General features: G+C 37.9%; 1 pseudogene; it reads left to right on the plus strand.

The window, feature by feature from the left end:
- LOC130424218 (voltage-dependent T-type calcium channel subunit alpha-1I-like) overlaps positions 1-18,589 on the plus strand; it is a 92,295-nt pseudogene that overhangs the window by 13,533 nt on the left and 60,173 nt on the right.

The raw sequence follows: 18,589 nt of genomic DNA on the forward strand, positions 1-18,589 counted from the left end.
TTGTGTCAGAAATTGTTTGCTCTCCATGTCATTTTGATTCCTTTATTTTGTGTGCGCATGCAAGTCTGTGTGTGTGTGTGTGTGTGTGTGTGAAAGAGAGTGTGTGTGTGTTTGTTTATCTCTAAGGTCATCAGCAGGTGTTTAGTAAATAAAGAAACATCATTATGTAAATGTCATTAGTTTACACAAGAGGCACCTGGAGACGCGTGCGCACACACATGCACACACACACACACACACACACACACACACTCAGTCGTGTTTCTGATGGGTTTCACTTGAGATTGTTTTCAGTGATTCAGTGTAGCCACATGAGGAAAAACAAGAGCAAAATGTAAATGAGACTGATTTTCTCTCTAAGACTTCTGCACCCTCCAACAAAACAACACAAGTTTAAAGTGACGTTCTGTGTCATCAGAGGAGAGATGATGTTTGTGATTCTTAAAGCATTCATCTGTATGTCCTCTGCCTCTGTTGCAGACGGGTCCAGAGCCATGACATCAGAGGGTCCCGCTGCGGTGGGGGCGGAGCCACACGTGGACCCGTCTGCCTCTCCCGGCTGGGATCGGCCTATTGAGCATGAAGAGGCGGGGCCGAGAGAGCGGAGAGAGGAAGTGGGCGATGACGTCAGCAGTGAGTTGAGCGATCTGGTTGTTCCGTACCCGGAGTTAGCTCCCATCATCTTCTTCTGTCTCAAGCAGAGCACCTGCCCGCGCAGCTGGTGTATTCGACTGGTGTCCAGCCCATATCCTTAAACATCACACTTCAATCATCAATAATGTTCCAAGTGTCTGCTGTGATGAATCCCTACACACATCTGTGTGTGTGTGTGTGAGAGAGAGATATTGTTGCATGTTATTTTTCCTCTCAGAGATGAAAGCAGCTCTTCTGTAACAGATTGAGTGTAATGTGCCTGATGGAGAAGAAAACTCACAATCTCTTTGGTAATTTGAGTTGAGCTGAAGATAAAGTATATTTAGGGCAATAAAAGGCTTCGATATCACAGGAATATTGTGATCTGAAGTAATTCAGCGGTGGTCACTTGATTTAACGCAGAGCTGTTGTGTTTCAATTCAGAAGTGTGGAGAGTATGATGACATAGATGAAGGTCTGTCTGATATGAATGAGGAAATTGATGTTCTCTTTAAATGAACATTGTTCCTAAGTACACACGCCGTTTATTGTCGATGAAGGCAATGAACAAAACATGAAATGATGAATGCAATCAAATCCAAAGGTCAGTTTTGTTTACTTGTTGATTTTAAGTGTCTTTAACACCTGTAGTTTATGGTGAGTCATGACGGTGTGTGTGTGTGTGTGTGGGATGAAAGGTTGTGACTGACGTAGAAGCATGTATTGTGATGTGTATTGATTTGTCTGTGGCTTCAGTGAATGTAAAGATCAATGACAGAAACAGATCAGTTACTGAAGAATAAAAATACATCCCACATCTGACAACTTCTTCACAATCAAAATGAGTGCATCTGTGTGTGTGTATCTGTGTGCTTGTGTGTGTGTGCTTGTGTGTGTGTATGTGGGGGTGTGTGCATATGTGTGTGTGTATCTGTTTGCTTGTGTGTGTGTGTGTGTGTGTATGTGGGGATGTGTGCATCTGTGTGTGTGTATCTGTTTGCTTGTGTGTGTGTGCTTGTGTGTGTGTGTATGTGGGGATGTGTGCATCTGTGTGTGTGTATCTGTTTGCTTGTGTGTGTGTGCTTGTGTGTGTCTGTATGTGGGGGTGTGTGCATCTGTGTGTGTGTATCTGTTTGCTTGTGTTTGTGTGCTTGTGTGTGTGTGTGTGTATGTGGGGATGTGTGTGTGCGTGTGTATCTGTGTGCTTGTGTGTTTGTGCGCGCGTGTGTGTGTGTCTGCGTGTGTATCTGTGTGTCAAAGGTTGCTGACAGTTTAGCAGAAGTGATTCTTGTAGAGTGTCTCTGACGCTCTAGTTTGTATGTGTTATAATGTGTATGTGTGTGTGTGTGCATGCGTGTGTGTGTTTATGGAGGCTCTGGTCAGTAGTCTCTGGTGGTGTGATCTGTGTGAAGTGTGCTCTGGTTAACAGTCGCCCACAGACAGTCAGTCTGACAAACACTAGAGGTGAAGAGCTGTTTGTTTGTCTGAAAGAGTTGATAGTACAGGACCAGACGGTGTCTAGACATGTGTACTGTGTGTCACATGATGGTCTGTGTTGGTAAAGCATGATGTCTCAGCTCAGGAGTCTCAGACGGGCTTTGGAAGATGTTTGTGTCCCAGTATAATCTCTGATAAACTGATGCGTGAACAGCTGAGAAATCTGTCAGTCAAGAAATCAACACACAGAAAAACCCTCTGATGACAAACTTTAACACATGTTCATTTGCTGCTGACACACAATGAGAATGAGAGAAGATTGTTTAATAGTTCTATAATTCTTTGTGTGTGAGTTAGTGATGCTTTTTTTTGCATAGGCATTGTAATGTAAATGAGCGCTCCCAAACATTTCATTTAGCAGCTTGACTTTCTTTTCTTTTAATGATGTGAATTCCAGACCTTCATTTCTCCAGCACCTCCTCTTCCATCTTCACTGTTATTTTTGCATTTGTTTTGTTGTTGTGGCTGAATCTGATGTCTTGCATTCGTCTGTGTCAGATATTCTTGAGTGTGTGAGTGATCTTTGTGTTGAATGTTCAGACTGAATGTGTGTGTGTGTTTCTGCTGAAGAGTGTGTAAAAATTGACTGTGTTGTGTTTCTGAAACAGTGTTTGTGTGAGTTCAGGTCGAGATCATCTGACTGATGAATGATATTTGTGGTTCTTTGTTGGTCTTTATCTTGGATACTGAATGCAGTCACATAGGCTGCGTTTGTATTTGTCATTGACACGCGATCTCTGTGATCTGAACAAGCAGATCGGACCTTCAGACACTCGGGACACAAACACATCAAGTGGCTCTCACATCAGGAAATCTGATCCTCTAGTTTATTTGAAAAAGCCTGCGGATTATAAATAGCCCCGGTGCGGGAGAGATTACACACAACACGTATGACGGGAGGATGAGCATGTTACAGATAATGATAATCTGGAAAGTATCCGCCGCCGCAGTGGTAGGAAGTAATTCACGCTCAGAATTAGATCGGACTGCCAAACGGACGTTATTAAAACATTAATGATCTTATACGTGAATGAACAACCAGAGGATGTTTGTTTATTCATGTCACAGACTCATAAATAATCACATAAATTACTTACTAGGATCAAAAGTGATTTGATAAAAAAAATGAAAAAAGACTATGGTCTCTGTCCCTGTGGTTACACTTGCACTCTTAAAAATAAAAGTCTTTAAAAGGTGCTTCACAGCGATGCTATACAGAAAACATTTTTGGTTCCACAAAGAATTAACTTCTTACTTTTTTATAATCTGAAGAAGCTTTTGTGGAACAGAAAGGTTCATGGAACCAAAAGGTTCAAATAGGCTATGTGATGATGATACTGTGGTCGAGTCAAACATCTGGTGTGATTTATCATACGTCCTCTGTAGGCATATAATGAGACACTGTGTAAACTCTTCCGCTGTCTAACAGCCTTGAGACAGACGAGAGAATAATGATAGTGGGTGGAGTTTTCTGTGAAGTTGTACCTGTAACTGTGGACAGACTGACTGGATGTGTTTACTGCACTGAGATCCTCCACCACCTCAGGACTCGCTGAAGCGCGTTTACTCTTGTCTTTTCAATGTGAATGTGGACAACATCCAGAAACAGGTCGCATGATAATGACAAATGTAAACGCAGCCTAGAGATTCATCAGTTTACCTCTCGTCTGTAGCTCAGACTGACATCATGTGAGGTGAGATCAGACTGTGCCATCATGCCATAGAGAAAACTTCACATGAATCCTTATCATATAATATCTCTCTCTCTCTCACTCACTCTCTCTCTCTTTTGCTCTCTCTCTCACTCACTCACTCTCTCTCTCTTTTGCTCTCTCTATCTCTCGCTCTCTCTCTCTCTCATTCACTCACTCTCTCTTTTGCTCTCTCTCTCTCTCTCTCTCTCTCTCTCAAGATTCAAGATTCAAGATTAAAGATTCAAAGGAGCTTTATTGGCATGATAAAAGAACATTTACATTGCCAAAGCACAAGATTAAATATAAACATGCAGAAATACAGATTAAGATCAAAAATAAGATAGAATAAAATTAAAAGTCTATAAGTAAAAATCTATATATATATACATCTCAATATAAACAGAAAAAGAGTTTTAATTAAAGTTCTCAATAAGGGTGACAGTGTCAGTTTGTGTGTGTTGTCCTGTCAGTGTTGTGTTGTGTTGTGCTGGTTGTTCTTTGGTCGTGGCAGGACTTGACATATCTTGCAGCAGGTTTGAGCTTCTTGACTTTTCTCCCAGTATGTATGAGATCTTGTCCTTTTGTTGAAACTGGTCAAAGTCTTTGTGTAAGTTTGTAAACTGGGGGAAGAATGTTTCTCTGATGTGTGTGTAGTTGGGACAGGAGAGGAGAAAGTGCAGCTCTGTTTCCACTTGATTGTGTGTGCAGTGTGGACACAGTCGCTCTTCTCTCGGTGTCCATGTGTGTCTGTGTCTGCCCGTCTCTACAGTGAGCTGGTGATCACTGAGTCTGTACATGCTCAACACTTTTCTTAGTTTAGGGTCTGATACGCTTGTGAGGTATTCTGACACTTTATATTCTCTCTTTAGTGACAGATAGCATTCCAGTTTACTTTGCTGAGCTGTTGCTTCTGTCCAGTGTTGGAGATATTTCTCTTTTTGTCTTTTCATCATTTGGTTTAGTCTGGCTGGGGTTTGGGGTTGACTTGGGCATGTTTGGGGTTGTAGAGTTAGTTGTGAGATCAGTTGGATGAAGGGGTTTCTCTCTGGGCTCAGCTCTTGATGACTTAAGGCTTTGTGATGGAGTGTGTCTGTGTCGCTGTTCTTAAGGTGTGTGTAGAATTTTAAAGCTCTTTTTTGTATTTTAATGATTAGAGGATACAGTCCTAATTCTGCTCTGCAGGCGTTGTTTGGAGTTTTTCTCTGTACCCGTAGAATGTTTTTACACATTTCTGTTTGCAGAATCTCTATTGGGTGTTTGTCCCATCTGGTGAACTCTTGGTTGGCGAGAGGACCCCAAACCTCACTTCCATACAGCGCGATTGGTTCTATAATTGATTGTATTATTTTCAACCAGATTACGGTTGGGATGTCAATTTTGATATTCTTTTTTATGGCGTAAAAGGCTCTTCGTGCCTTGTCTCTCAGGTCGTTCACAGCCTTGTTTAAGTTTCCGGTGTTACTAATGTTTATACCAAGATATGTGAAGTTCTTGGTGTGTTCTAGGGGCACGTTGTTTAGTTTGAAACGGTGATGTTGATTTTGGCTACTGGGCTTTTTTTGGAATATCATGACTCGAGTCTTCTTAAGGTTAAGGTTTGGCAGAAAGTGTGCAGGGTGTCCAGATGTTGCTGTAGACCTTCTTTTGTGGGTGACAGCAGCACCAGATCGTCTGCAAACAGGAGACATTTCACTTCGGTGTCTTGTAAGGTCGGGCCGGGTGCTGGTGACTGTTCTAGAGCTCCAGCTAATTCATTCATGTAAATGTTAAATAGTGTAGGACTTAGACTACAGCCCTGTCTCACTCCACGACTCTGGGAGAGAAAGTCTGTGTGCTTGTTGCCAATTTCTCTCTCTCTCACTCACTCACTCACTCACTCTCTCTTTTGCTCTCTCTCTCTATCTCAATTCAACTCAATTCAATTTGCTTTATTAGCATGACTGTCATTTTTACAATATTGCCAAAGCACAATATACTCTGTCTCTCACTCTTTCTCTCTCTATTTCACTCTCTCTCTCTCTCTCTCTCTCTCTCTCTCTCTCTCTCTCTCTCTCTCTCTCTCTCTCTCTCTCTCTCACTCTGTCTCTCTCTATTTCACTCTCTCTCTCTCTCTCTCTCTCTCTTTGTCTCTCTCTCTATTTCACTCTCTCTCTCTCTCTCTCTCTCTCTCTCTCCCTTTCTTCCTCTATCTCTCTCTCTCTCTCTGTCTCTCTCTCTCTCTCTCTCTCTCTCACTCTTTCTCTCTCTATTTCACTCTCTCTCTCTGTGTCTCTCTCTCTGTGTCTCTCTCTCTGTGTCTCTCTCTCTCTCTCTCTCTGTGTCTCTCTCTCTCTCTCTCTCTGTGTCTCTCTCTCTGTGTCTCTCTCTCTGTGTGTCTCTCTCTCTGTGTCTCTCTCTCTCTCTCTCTCTCTCTCTCTCTCTCTGTGTCTCTCTCTCTGTGTGTCTCTCTCTCTCTGTGTCTCTCTCTCTGTGTCTCTCTCTCTGTGTCTCTCTCTCTGTGTCTCTCTCTCTCTCTCTCTCTCTCTCTCTCTCTCTCTCACTCACTCACTCACTCACTCACTCAGTCTCTCTCCATCTCACTCTTTCTCTCTATCTTTAGCCGGTAAGGAAGTCTCATTAACTCAGAAATGTGTGCGTGTACATCTAGTTAATCTATCTTCCTCACTTTTCATTAATCCGTTTTTCTTCTGTTTATGTTTTTTTTCCCTTTTTTTTTTCAATTATGGCTCAGTTCAAAAACGATTGACACGCGCACACACACGCACACACACACTTTTCTGTGAGGTTAAACAGTGCTGTGAATGTTTGATCAGTCTGTAATGTAAATCCTCTCTTTTTCCATTCCAGTGGTTTAAACACCTCATTCAGACATACAGTATATAATATGTTCACCCTAAAACCCTCATGTTCAATGTTTCCTCATGTTTCTATGAGAGGACATCACAGGTTTATGACATGTGCACTGATGCTGTTGATGGATTATAATCCTGCAGATATTCAGCACATGCTGTATGATGTTCAGATATAGTAAAACCTCTTTCTAGGCTGTTGTGTTTCTGTGACGGTGACTTCTCAAATGTTTTTATTCAATTTATTCATTTAACAGAAGCGTGACAGTGGTTTTGGCCTGAGCTAATGAGCTCACGTGTGTTTGACCAATCACACGGCTGGAAATGACAAACATTCTGTTGTGTGTTTGAATGTAACAGATTAAGGGTTTGATTCATCATCTAACAGAGCCGAGCACATATCAAAGACAAGACGACACACACACGGTGAATAAAGAGAAAGTATCAATGAAAGAGAGAGAGATAAGGGATGTGAAAGTGAGATCTGACATTTAAAGCGCTCGCCTCACAGACATTAAGTACTCATTAGCAACACAAATCCTTTTACAAAGACACTGTTTATAATGCAATGAACCCAAAACACACACATAGACACACACACACAACAAACATAAGATCTGCTAAACTCTGAAGAATGAAACTAGCATGAAAGATCAAAGAAATGTAAATGACACGCTTGTGCAAAACTCACTCAAAAGACACATTCATACATCAAACTCTACACATTATCTTTCTCTCTCTCACACACACAACACTGACACACAAACAGCAGATACGCACGCACGCACTCACACACACACACACTCACACGCACACACACGCACGCACGCACACACACACACACACACACACACACACATAGACGATGAAACAGTAGTCCATTATCCTTCAAAATGTGCAAATTGAAATAGCTCATTGAAAACATGCCTAATGGAAACACCGCAATTTTACAAAAGCTCTCATGTATCGCAAGAAAGTTCTCACGCTCCTATAAGGTGTTTTTTCAGGCAACACGATAAAGGTATATTTCACAAGACTTGCAATGGAAACACTTTGTCATATTTACAAGTCACGTGGCGTATAAAAAAGTCACATGACCATTCGCAGTGATTCGAGGCAGCACATTTAGAAAGATATGATGTAAGGATGAAGTAATATCTTATATGACGCTCAAATGCAGGAAAACAAGTAAGTGCAGTATGGAGATTTATAAGGAACAGTGATGTCAAATCAACATAAATAAGGAAATAAAGACTCTTCACTTTTTCATCACAGTAGGTGGCATTACAGTATGCAATGAAGTTTGTTTGCAACCTGCCAGAAAACATACAAAGAAAAGTACGGCCAGAATGACTTATCACAAGAATAATCAAAATACACTTCAATCACATAACATCATCTAATGGAACAGTCATTCCACGATATTGTTTTAATCCACATTTAGAAATCATCGCTTCAGTTTTGCGCAAATCTGTAATGTAAACCTGGCTAGTGTTGTTGTGTTAAATATCCGAGCTGTTGGAACACAGTGTTGTGTTTTCTTACAGAAGTGTAAATGATGAGGGTGTGAAAATATACAGCATGACCCATTTCCACCTGAAATAACTGCTTCCACCTGCTGCTCATGTAAGCACATTTAACAAACTCATGCTAATTAATACACAACAGTGTGTGTGTGTTTAATAATAGTGCATGTGCTCGAACACGTGTGTAGATGAGTCGAGTTTGAGAAATGACCCAAACTATTTTCAGGTCACTTGCACACACGTGTGTCTCCTCAACAGAACTCAATTCTGCTCCATTTGACTCGCATGTCTTCTCTCTGTTGTAGATCTTGAGATCACACACACACACACACGTTGAGTGAACACACTTTATCTTCTCCTCTGTTTTGGAGTTTTGCTTGAGTTGTGTAATGAGAGTTCCTCTCTTTTTCTCTCTCTCACACTTCTATTTGATTTTATTTATATCTCATTTATTTAACGTCTTTTGTTCTTTCTGCATCTCTCTGTGGATGGCTGCACACTCGTCTCAACCTTTCTCTCTTTTTTCTGTTGCCACAGCAACAGGATGGGTTCTGTCTGGAGGAAAGCTTGCGGGGTTCTGTTGCCGTCGGCAGCAGGAGAGAGAAGCCTGAGTGTTTAACACAGAGCGTGTGTGTTTGTTTGGACATGTTTTTATATGTTAGTGGGGAACTAAACCTGAATACACACCAGCTCATAGGGACTCGTGTCACTTTGGGGACCAAAATTGAGGTCCTCACAGGCACAAAAGCTTATAAATTGTACATAACGATCATTTTTTTTAAGTTTTCTAGGACCTTTAGGTTTAGGGGTTGTGTTAGGGGATAAAATATACAGTTTGTACAGTATACAACTCATTACACCTATGGACTGTCCTCAAGGAGATAATAAAACATACATGTGTGTGTGTGCGTGTGTGTGTGTGTTTGTTTCTCTTCATCACTGCTGATCATGTCACTGACACCATCCCAGAATAGATCATCTTCAACTGTATCACAAATACAACACAACATGACTTCCCAAACAAACACTGTGCTTACAGTATCGAGCACGTCCGGTTCTATCATCCTGAAGTCAGTGGCATCAACACATCACTCTGGATTTTCTAGAAGTTTTGATGTGTTTCAAACAGGGAGAGTTCAGTAAAGCCACGTTCACACTGCAAGCATTAATGCTCAATTCTGATGACTCGGTTCACACTATTTTTTAAAATGTGGGCAATGTCAGATTCCAGTGTGAACTGATGATGGTTATAAACTGAATCCCATGCACAAAATAACAATAACATGTAACAGGCAGCAGTGTTTTTGACTTTAAGCGTTGCTGAGTGAATTGTTCTCGCGGTGTGATTCTAGAGCATTCCCGGAGCAGTCCTCTCTCGTCCTGTGCGCATGCCGGTTTGCATGTTGCATCACGCCGTATCCAGTGGCAAAATTTCTTATTATAACGGATTCTTAAGTCATTTGTTGCATCACATCGTGCGGCTCACGTGCGGTAGACAGTTCAAGAGCTTATGTTTATAATCTGATGCTTAATTTTTGTCGTGTTCACACTGTCATGCAGTAAACAGATCTGGTTCGCATATAAGTAAAAAAATCTGATTTTGGTGGCAGTGTGAGCGTGGATTAACATGAGCACAGATGTCGTCAGGACCACATCATCACACATGGAATATAATGCAACATCAGCAGAAATCTCAAAAAGATCTTAGCTGTAACAGTCACTCATATGTGTCCTGACCACATGAAGTCTCAATTATATACAAAGGTTTCATTTCCATGTTTAATCGTGTTTCATTGTCTAGTTAGGACACAGTGTCAACTTTGAAGATTTCTTTTACTGTTTAACGTCTTCAACACTGTGACATCATCCCACACCTTTTGTTTTTAGCACAATTTAACAGTTTATGTTTTTTGGAGTTATGACATTGATGTCAGGTTTAGTGATGAGAAACATGATATGTATATAATTGTGATTTTTGTTTTACTCCAGATAGATAGGGCTCTGGTCTTGTGAGACATGACTTGTGTAAACGGTCTCTGGTGTTGTTAAGTGTTTAGTAATAAAACACAATCATGTCATGTATCAGATCAGGTCACAACACATAAACAGAAATAAAGTCAGTGTGTGAGGAGAATGTCAAGATCACAGAATGTGGAAACAGAATGTGACTTTTCCATTATCAAGTAAATGTGAGGAATCAGAGTGAGGTCTGTGTGTGTGTGTGTGTGTGTGTGTGTGTGTCTGTGTGTGTGGTGAGGTCATGATTGTGTTATCAGAGGTGTGTCACACTCCTCAGCCTGCCATCAACTTTAGACATTTTCAATTAACTTGATTTCAAAAATTCTGCTGTTGCTATGGAGTCGAGATGAGTCGCCGTGAAGACAAAAAGACTTGAGTGAGCTAGTGATGTGTGTTTAGTGTGATGTTTTTAAATGAGCTGTGACAGACATTGTTTTAGTCCTGCGGTGTGTGATGTCACTGGTTTATTTCACAGATTCTTGAATGTGAATAATGTCTCTCTCTCTCTCTCTCACTCTCTCTCTCTCTCTCTCTCACTCTCTCTCTATCTCTCTCTCTCTCACTCTCTCTCTCTCTCACTCTCTCTCTCTATCTCTCACTCTCTCTCTCACTCTCTCTCTCTCTCACTCTCTCTCTCTATCTCTCACTCTCTCTCTCACTCTCTCTCTCTCTCACTCTCTCACTCTCTCTCTCTCTCACTCTCACTCACTCTTTCTCCTTCTCTCTCCTTCTCTCTCTCTCTCTCTCTCTCTCTCTCTGTCTGTCCCCTCTGGATTTGTCTAGATGTTATACACTTTTAGCTGACGAAATCCAGCTCTCAACAGTTTAAACTCATGAACGCATGATGATGTTGTACAGGCCAGTTGTGTTGAAAGCTGTGCTCTTTCTCATCGAGTCTGAAGCGCTGTGACTGTGGAAAGGTCTTCATTATTTCACCTGTTCTTCTGTTAGACTTGTCCTGTATAAATAAAGCCTTCAGAATGTGTCCAGAGTTTGTCCCGTCCACAGATTAGCAGTGACCTGTGTGAGATGTGAAGCAGTCACTGTAACCGCAGGAGAATCTCACAGTGCTGATCAATGAGTGAACGTGAGCAGACCAGAGAATCTTCATCATGAGAATCTGTGGAACACGTCTTGAATTAAGTTGAATTTGAACTTGAAGTTGAGGGAGTAAATCTGTTTACTTTAAATAAATGAAAACTCCATAAACCTGCAGTATAAAAATGAATACATCCTTACTAAATCACAAATACACAAAACAACATTGCAAATATATACAAATGATTCAAAATGAAAATAAAAGCAATATAAAGTAAAAGTAAAAAACTCCAAGCCAAACTGTGCATGTTGACGTATTGATAAATCAAATTCACAGGAATGTGTGTGTGTGTGTGTGTGATGATGTCACTGATGTGTGTTGTGTTCTGTTATGATCTTGACTGTGTGATGTGAACGTGGTTCGAGCGGGTCAGTGTGCTGGTGATTCTCTTGAACTGTGTGACGTTGGGAATGTTTCAACCCTGTGAGAACACGGATTGCTCATCTGAACGCTGTCAGATTCTACAGGTCAGTCTCGTCTCGTCTCATTGTGACCGGCGTCACTCCTGAAGACACACTTGTGTTATTAAAGTCTGTGTCTGTCTTCAGGTGTTTGACGCTTTCATCTACGTCTTCTTTGCTCTGGAGATGGTGGTGAAGATGTTGGCTCTGGGAATCTTCGGCCGGCGCTGTTATCTGGGGGACACGTGGAACAGACTGGACTTCTTCATTGTCATGGCAGGGTGAGATGTGACTGATCTCAGAACAGATTTCCTCACGATAAACACTGATTCTATAGACTGTTATCACAGAGGCTTGATGAAGGCAAACATCACTCGAGGGTTTTCAACCGCACTAGACAGATGTGAGACTTTACTACACTTATATTTCTCAATCTTTATATTGTGTTTGTGTAGTTACTAATTACATATTCTATAGTGTCATCAGACAAATAAATCTCTCCAAAAAGTATTTAATTACTAATTCCTATCTGTGTCAACCTTGATAAGTTCAGTGATTCAAGGATAGAAATGAAACTGCTCTCATAATTCATTCAAATAAATGATATGAAACTTTATAAAGCAGTGACCGAAGTATTACAAATGTGATAATAGTACATTAAAGCATGGATTTTAAAGTTAGACTTTGAATTTTTATGTCAATTCCACTATTGCACAGTTTAATGACATCAGAAGTAACTGTCATTTAAATGACAGAAAATATCACAGTAATCCCTTACTTTACTTATTCAAGGGAAAAGTAATTCAATTACAGTAAGGATACACCCATCAGTGTTAAGAGTCGTTCATGATCGTCCAGTGAAACTCTGGAGACTGTGAGACAAATTAAAATTTAAAGGACAAGAGTAGAATGAAGGCCGTTACAGTTTTTTTCTGATGGCTTTAGCACATTTTTTGTAACTATTGTCTATTTTTGCAAAACTCTACACACAAATAAGAAAACCCTTCACCAAATCAGCAAAACATTGTGGTTTTCTTGCAAAAGCTAATAAAGCTTGCTTAACTCTTCAAACCTTCGTAAAAATGGTATTTTCGTATCAAACAGTTAACACAAGCCATCACATTAATAAGCACACAATGCACCAACTACACACTGATGCTTTGAATAAAAAACACATCTGGCTTTTGCTTTCTCTGTGCACAAGGTAGGCTATGTCAGTTTGAGGTCATACTTTTGTCATAGTTCTGTAAACATAGAGGGATCCAAACTTCAAGTACTGGTGTTTATTTACACACATCAAAACAAACAGAAGTGTTTTTTTCCAAGTCAAACAAAATAGTAATTTCACGGAGGAAAAAAAAGAAATTAGTCTACATAGTGTCGTCTCTCTGGGTCCGGCCACAAAATTTCATCTACATCACATGCAATGTCCTCTAGTCCAAGGCACCGTGGAAAATATCTTCTGGAATGGCGTATCCAGGCCTGACATGATGCCTGGTCAATATCCCCACATGCCTCCTCCATTGCCTGTAAAAAGGCTATGCTTTGATGGGGATGACGGTCATAGACCTTCCAGTGGCAGGCAGAGAAGAACTCTTCAATTGGATTCAAGAATGGAGGGTATGGGGGGAGGTTTAGTACAGTGAAGAGTAGGGTGATCTATAAACCAGTTGCGGACCAAAGCAGCCCTATGGAAACTAACATTGTCCCATATGATGACGTACCTCAACTCGCCTCAACTTTATTTATATAGCGCTTTTAACAATTTTCATTGTTACAAAGCAGCTGTACATGAGACACATTGAATACAAGAAAAACAACTAAAGGCATATACCTGTAAAAACAAGAAAAACAACTAAAAGGCATATACCTGTAAAAACACGAAAAACAACTAAAGGCATATACCTGTAAAAACAAGAGAAACAACTAAAGGCATATACCTGTAAAAACAAGAAAAACAACTAAAGGCATATACCTGTAAAAACAAGAGAAACAACTAAAGGCATATACCTGTAAAAACAAGAAAAACAACTAAAGGCATATACCTGTAAAAACAAGAGAAACAACTAAAGGCATATACCTGTAAAAACAAGAAAAACAACTAAAGGCATATACCTGTAAAAACAACTAAAGGCATATACCTGTAAAAACAAGAGAAACAACTAAAGGCATATACCTGTAAAAACAAGAGAAACAACTAAAGGCATATACCTGTAAAAACAAGAGAAACAACTAAAGGCATATACCTGTAAAAACAAGAAAAACAACTAAAGGCATATACCTGTAAAAACAAGAAAAACAACTAAAAGGCATATACCTGTAAAAACAAGAAAAACAACTTAAGGCATATACCTGTAAAAACAAGAAAAACAACTAAAGGCATATTCCTGTAAAAACACGAAAAACAACTAAAGGCATATACCTGTAAAAACAAGAGAAACAACTAAAGGCATATACCTGTAAAAACAAGAAAAACAACTAAAGGCATATACCTGTAAAAACAAGAGAAACAACTAAAGGCATATACCTGTGAAAACAAGAGAAACAACTAAAGGCATATTCCTGTAAAAACACGAAAAACAACTAAAGGCATATACCTGTAAAAACAAGAGAAACAACTAAAGGCATATACCTGTAAAAACAAGAAAAACAACTAAAGGCATATACCTGTAAAAACAAGAGAAACAACTAAAGGCATATACCTGTAAAAACAAGAGAAACAACTAAAGGCATATACCTGTAAAAACAAGAAAAACAACTAAAGGCATATACCTGTAAAAACAACTAAAGGCATATACCTGTAAAAACAAGAGAAACAACTAAAGGCATATACCTGTAAAAACAAGAGAAACAACTAAAGGCATATACCTGTAAAAACAAGAGAAACAACTAAAGGCATATACCTGTAAAAACAAGAGAAACAACTAAAGGCATATACCTGTAAAAACAAGAAAAACAACTAAAGGCATATACCTGTAAAAACAAGAAAAACAACTAAAAGGCATATACCTGTAAAAACAAGAAAAACAACTTAAGGCATATACCTGTAAAAACACGAAAAACAACTAAAGGCATATACCTGTAAAAACAAGAGAAACAACTAAAGGCATATACCTGTAAAAACAAGAAAAACAACTAAAGGCATATACCTGTAAAAACAAGAGAAACAACTAAAGGCATATACCTGTAAAAACAAGAAAAACAACTAAAGGCATATACCTGTAAAAACAACTAAAGGCATATACCTGTAAAAACAAGAAAAACAACTAAAGGCATATACCTGTAAAAACACGAAAAACAACTAAAGGCATATACCTGTAAAAACAAGAAAAACAACTAAAGGCATATACCTGTAAAAACAAGAGAAACAACTAAAGGCATATACCTGTAAAAACAAGAGAAACAACTAAAGGCATATACCTGTAAAAACAAGAGAAACAACTAAAGGCATATACCTGTAAAAACAAGAAAAACAACTAAAGGCATATACCTGTAAAAACAACTAAAGGCATATACCTGTAAAAACAAGAGAAACAACTAAAGGCATATACCTGTAAAAACAAGAGAAACAACTAAAGGCATATACCTGTAAAAACAAGAGAAACAACTAAAGGCATATACCTGTAAAAACAAGAGAAACAACTAAAGGCATATACCTGTAAAAACAAGAAAAACAACTAAAGGCATATACCTGTAAAAACAAGAAAAACAACTAAAAGGCATATACCTGTAAAAAGAAGAAAAACAACTTAAGGCATATACCTGTAAAAACACGAAAAACAACTAAAGGCATATACCTGTAAAAACAAGAGAAACAACTAAAGGCATATACCTGTAAAAACACGAAAAACAACTAAAAGGCATATACCTGTAAAAACAAGAAAAACAACTTAAGGCATATACCTGTAAAAACACGAAAAACAACTAAAGGCATATACCTGTAAAAACACGAAAAACAACTAAAGGCATATACCTGTAAAAACAAGAAAAACAACTAAAGGCATATACCTGTAAAAACACGAAAAACAACTAAAGGCATATACCTGTAAAAACAAGAGAAACAACTAAAGGCATATACCTGTAAAAACACGAAAAACAACTAAAGGCATATACCTGTAAAAACAAGAGAAACAACTAAAGGCATATACCTGTAAAAACAAGAAAAACAACTAAAGGCATATACCTGTAAAAACAAGAAAAACAACTAAAGGCATATACCTGTAAAAACAAGAGAAACAACTAAAGGCATATACCTGTAAAAACAAGAGAAACAACTAAAGGCATATACCTGTAAAAACACGAAAAACAACTAAAGGCATATACCTGTAAAAACAAGAGAAACAACTAAAGGCATATACCTGTAAAAACACGAAAAACAACTAAAGGTATATACCTGTAAAAACAAGAGAAACAACTAAAGGCATATACCTGTAAAAACAAGAAAAACAACTAAAGGCATATACCTGTAAATACAAGAAAAACAACTAAAGGCATATACCTGTAAAAACAAGAGAAACAACTAAAGGCATATACCTGTAAAAACAAGAAAAACAACTAAAGGCATATACCTGTAAAAACACGAAAAACAACTAAAGGCATATACCTGTAAAAACAAGAAAAACAACTAAAGGCATATACCTGTAAAAACACGAAAAACAACTAAAGGCATATACCTGTAAAAACAAGAGAAACAACTAAAGGCATATACCTGTAAAAACAAGAAAAACAACTAAAGGCATATACCTGTAAAAACAAGAGAAACAACTAAAGGCATATACCTGTAAAAACAAGAAAAACAACTAAAGGCATATACCTGTAAAAACACGAAAAACAACTAAAGGCATATACCTGTAAAAACAAGAGAAACAACTAAAGGCATATACCTGTAAAAACAAGAAAAACAACTAAAGGCATATACCTGTAAAAACAAGAGAAACAACTAAAGGCATATACCTGTAAAAACAAGAAAAACAACTAAAGGCATATACCTGTAAAAACAAGAGAAACAACTAAAGGCATATACCTGTAAAAACAAGAAAAACAACTAAAGGCATATACCTGTAAAAACAACTAAAGGCATATACCTGTAAAAACAAGAAAAACAACTAAAGGCATATACCTGTAAAAACACGAAAAACAACTAAAGGCATATACCTGTAAAAACAAGAGAAACAACTAAAGGCATATACCTGTAAAAACACGAAAAACAACTAAAAGGCATATACCTGTAAAAACAAGAAAAACAACTAAAGGCATATACCTGTAAAAACACGAAAAACAACTAAAGGCATATACCTGTAAAAACAAGAAAAACAACTAAAGGCATATACCTGTAAAAACAACTAAAGGCATATACCTGTAAAAACAAGAGAAACAACTAAAGGCATATACCTGTAAAAACACGAAAAACAACTAAAGGCATATACCTGTAAAAACAAGAGAAACAACTAAAGGCATATACCTGTAAAAACAAGAAAAACAACTAAAGGCATATACCTGTAAAAACAAGAAAAACAACTAAAGGCATATACCTGTAAAAACAAGAGAAACAACTAAAGGCATATACCTGTAAAAACAAGAAAAACAACTAAAGGCATATACCTGTAAAAACAAGAGAAACAACTAAAGGCATATACCTGTAAAAACAAGAGAAACAACTAAAGGCATATACCTGTAAAAACAAGAAAAACAACTAAAGGCATATACCTGTAAAAACAAGAAAAAAAACTAAAGGCATATACCTTTAAAAACAAGAGAAACAACTAAAGGCATATACCTGTAAAAACAAGAAAAACAACTAAAGGCATATACCTGTAAAAACAAGAGAAACAACTAAAGGCATATACCTGTAAAAACAAGAAAAACAACTAAAGGCATATACCTGTAAAAACAAGAGAAACAACTAAAGGCATATACCTGTAAAAACAAGAAAAACAACTAAAGGCATATACCTGTAAAAACAAGAGAAACAACTAAAGGCATATACCTGTAAAAACAAGAAAAACAACTAAAGGCATATACCTGTAAAAACACGAAAAACAACTAAAGGCATATACCTGTAAAAACAAGAAAAACAACTAAAGGCATATACCTGTAAAAACACGAAAAACAACTAAAGGCATATACCTGTAAAAACAAGAGAAACAACTAAAGGCATATACCTGTAAAAACAAGAAAAACAACTAAAGGCATATACCTGTAAAAACAAGAGAAACAACTAAAGGCATATACCTGTAAAAACACGAAAAACAACTAAAGGCATATACCTGTAAAAACACGAGAAAACAACTAAAGGCATATACCTGTAAAAACAAGAGAAACAACTAAAGGCATATACCTGTAAAAACAAGAGAAACAACTAAAGGCATATACCTGTAAAAACAAGAGAAACAACTAAAGGCATATACCTGTAAAAACAAGAGAAACAACTAAAGGCATATACCTGTAAAAACAAGAGAAACAACTAAAGGCATATACCTGTAAAAACAACTAAAGGCATATACCTGTAAAAACAACTAAAGGCATATACCTGTAAAAACAAGAAAAACAACTAAAGGCATATACCTGTAAAAACACGAGAAACAACTAAAGGCATATACCTGTAAAAACAAGAGAAACAACTAAAGGCATATACCTGTAAAAACACGAAAAACAACTAAAGGCATATACCTGTAAAAACAAGAAAAACAACTAAAGGCATATACCTGTAAAAACACGAAAAACAACTAAAGGCATATACCTGTAAAAACAAGAAAAACAACTAAAGGCATATACCTGTAAAAACAACTAAAGGCATATACCTGTAAAAACAAGAGAAACAACTAAAGGCATATACCTGTAAAAACACGAAAAACAACTAAAGGCATATACC

This window comes from Triplophysa dalaica, chromosome 6 (genome assembly GCF_015846415.1).
Source record: "Triplophysa dalaica isolate WHDGS20190420 chromosome 6, ASM1584641v1, whole genome shotgun sequence".
In the NCBI taxonomy this organism is placed as follows: Eukaryota; Metazoa; Chordata; class Actinopteri; order Cypriniformes; family Nemacheilidae; genus Triplophysa; species Triplophysa dalaica.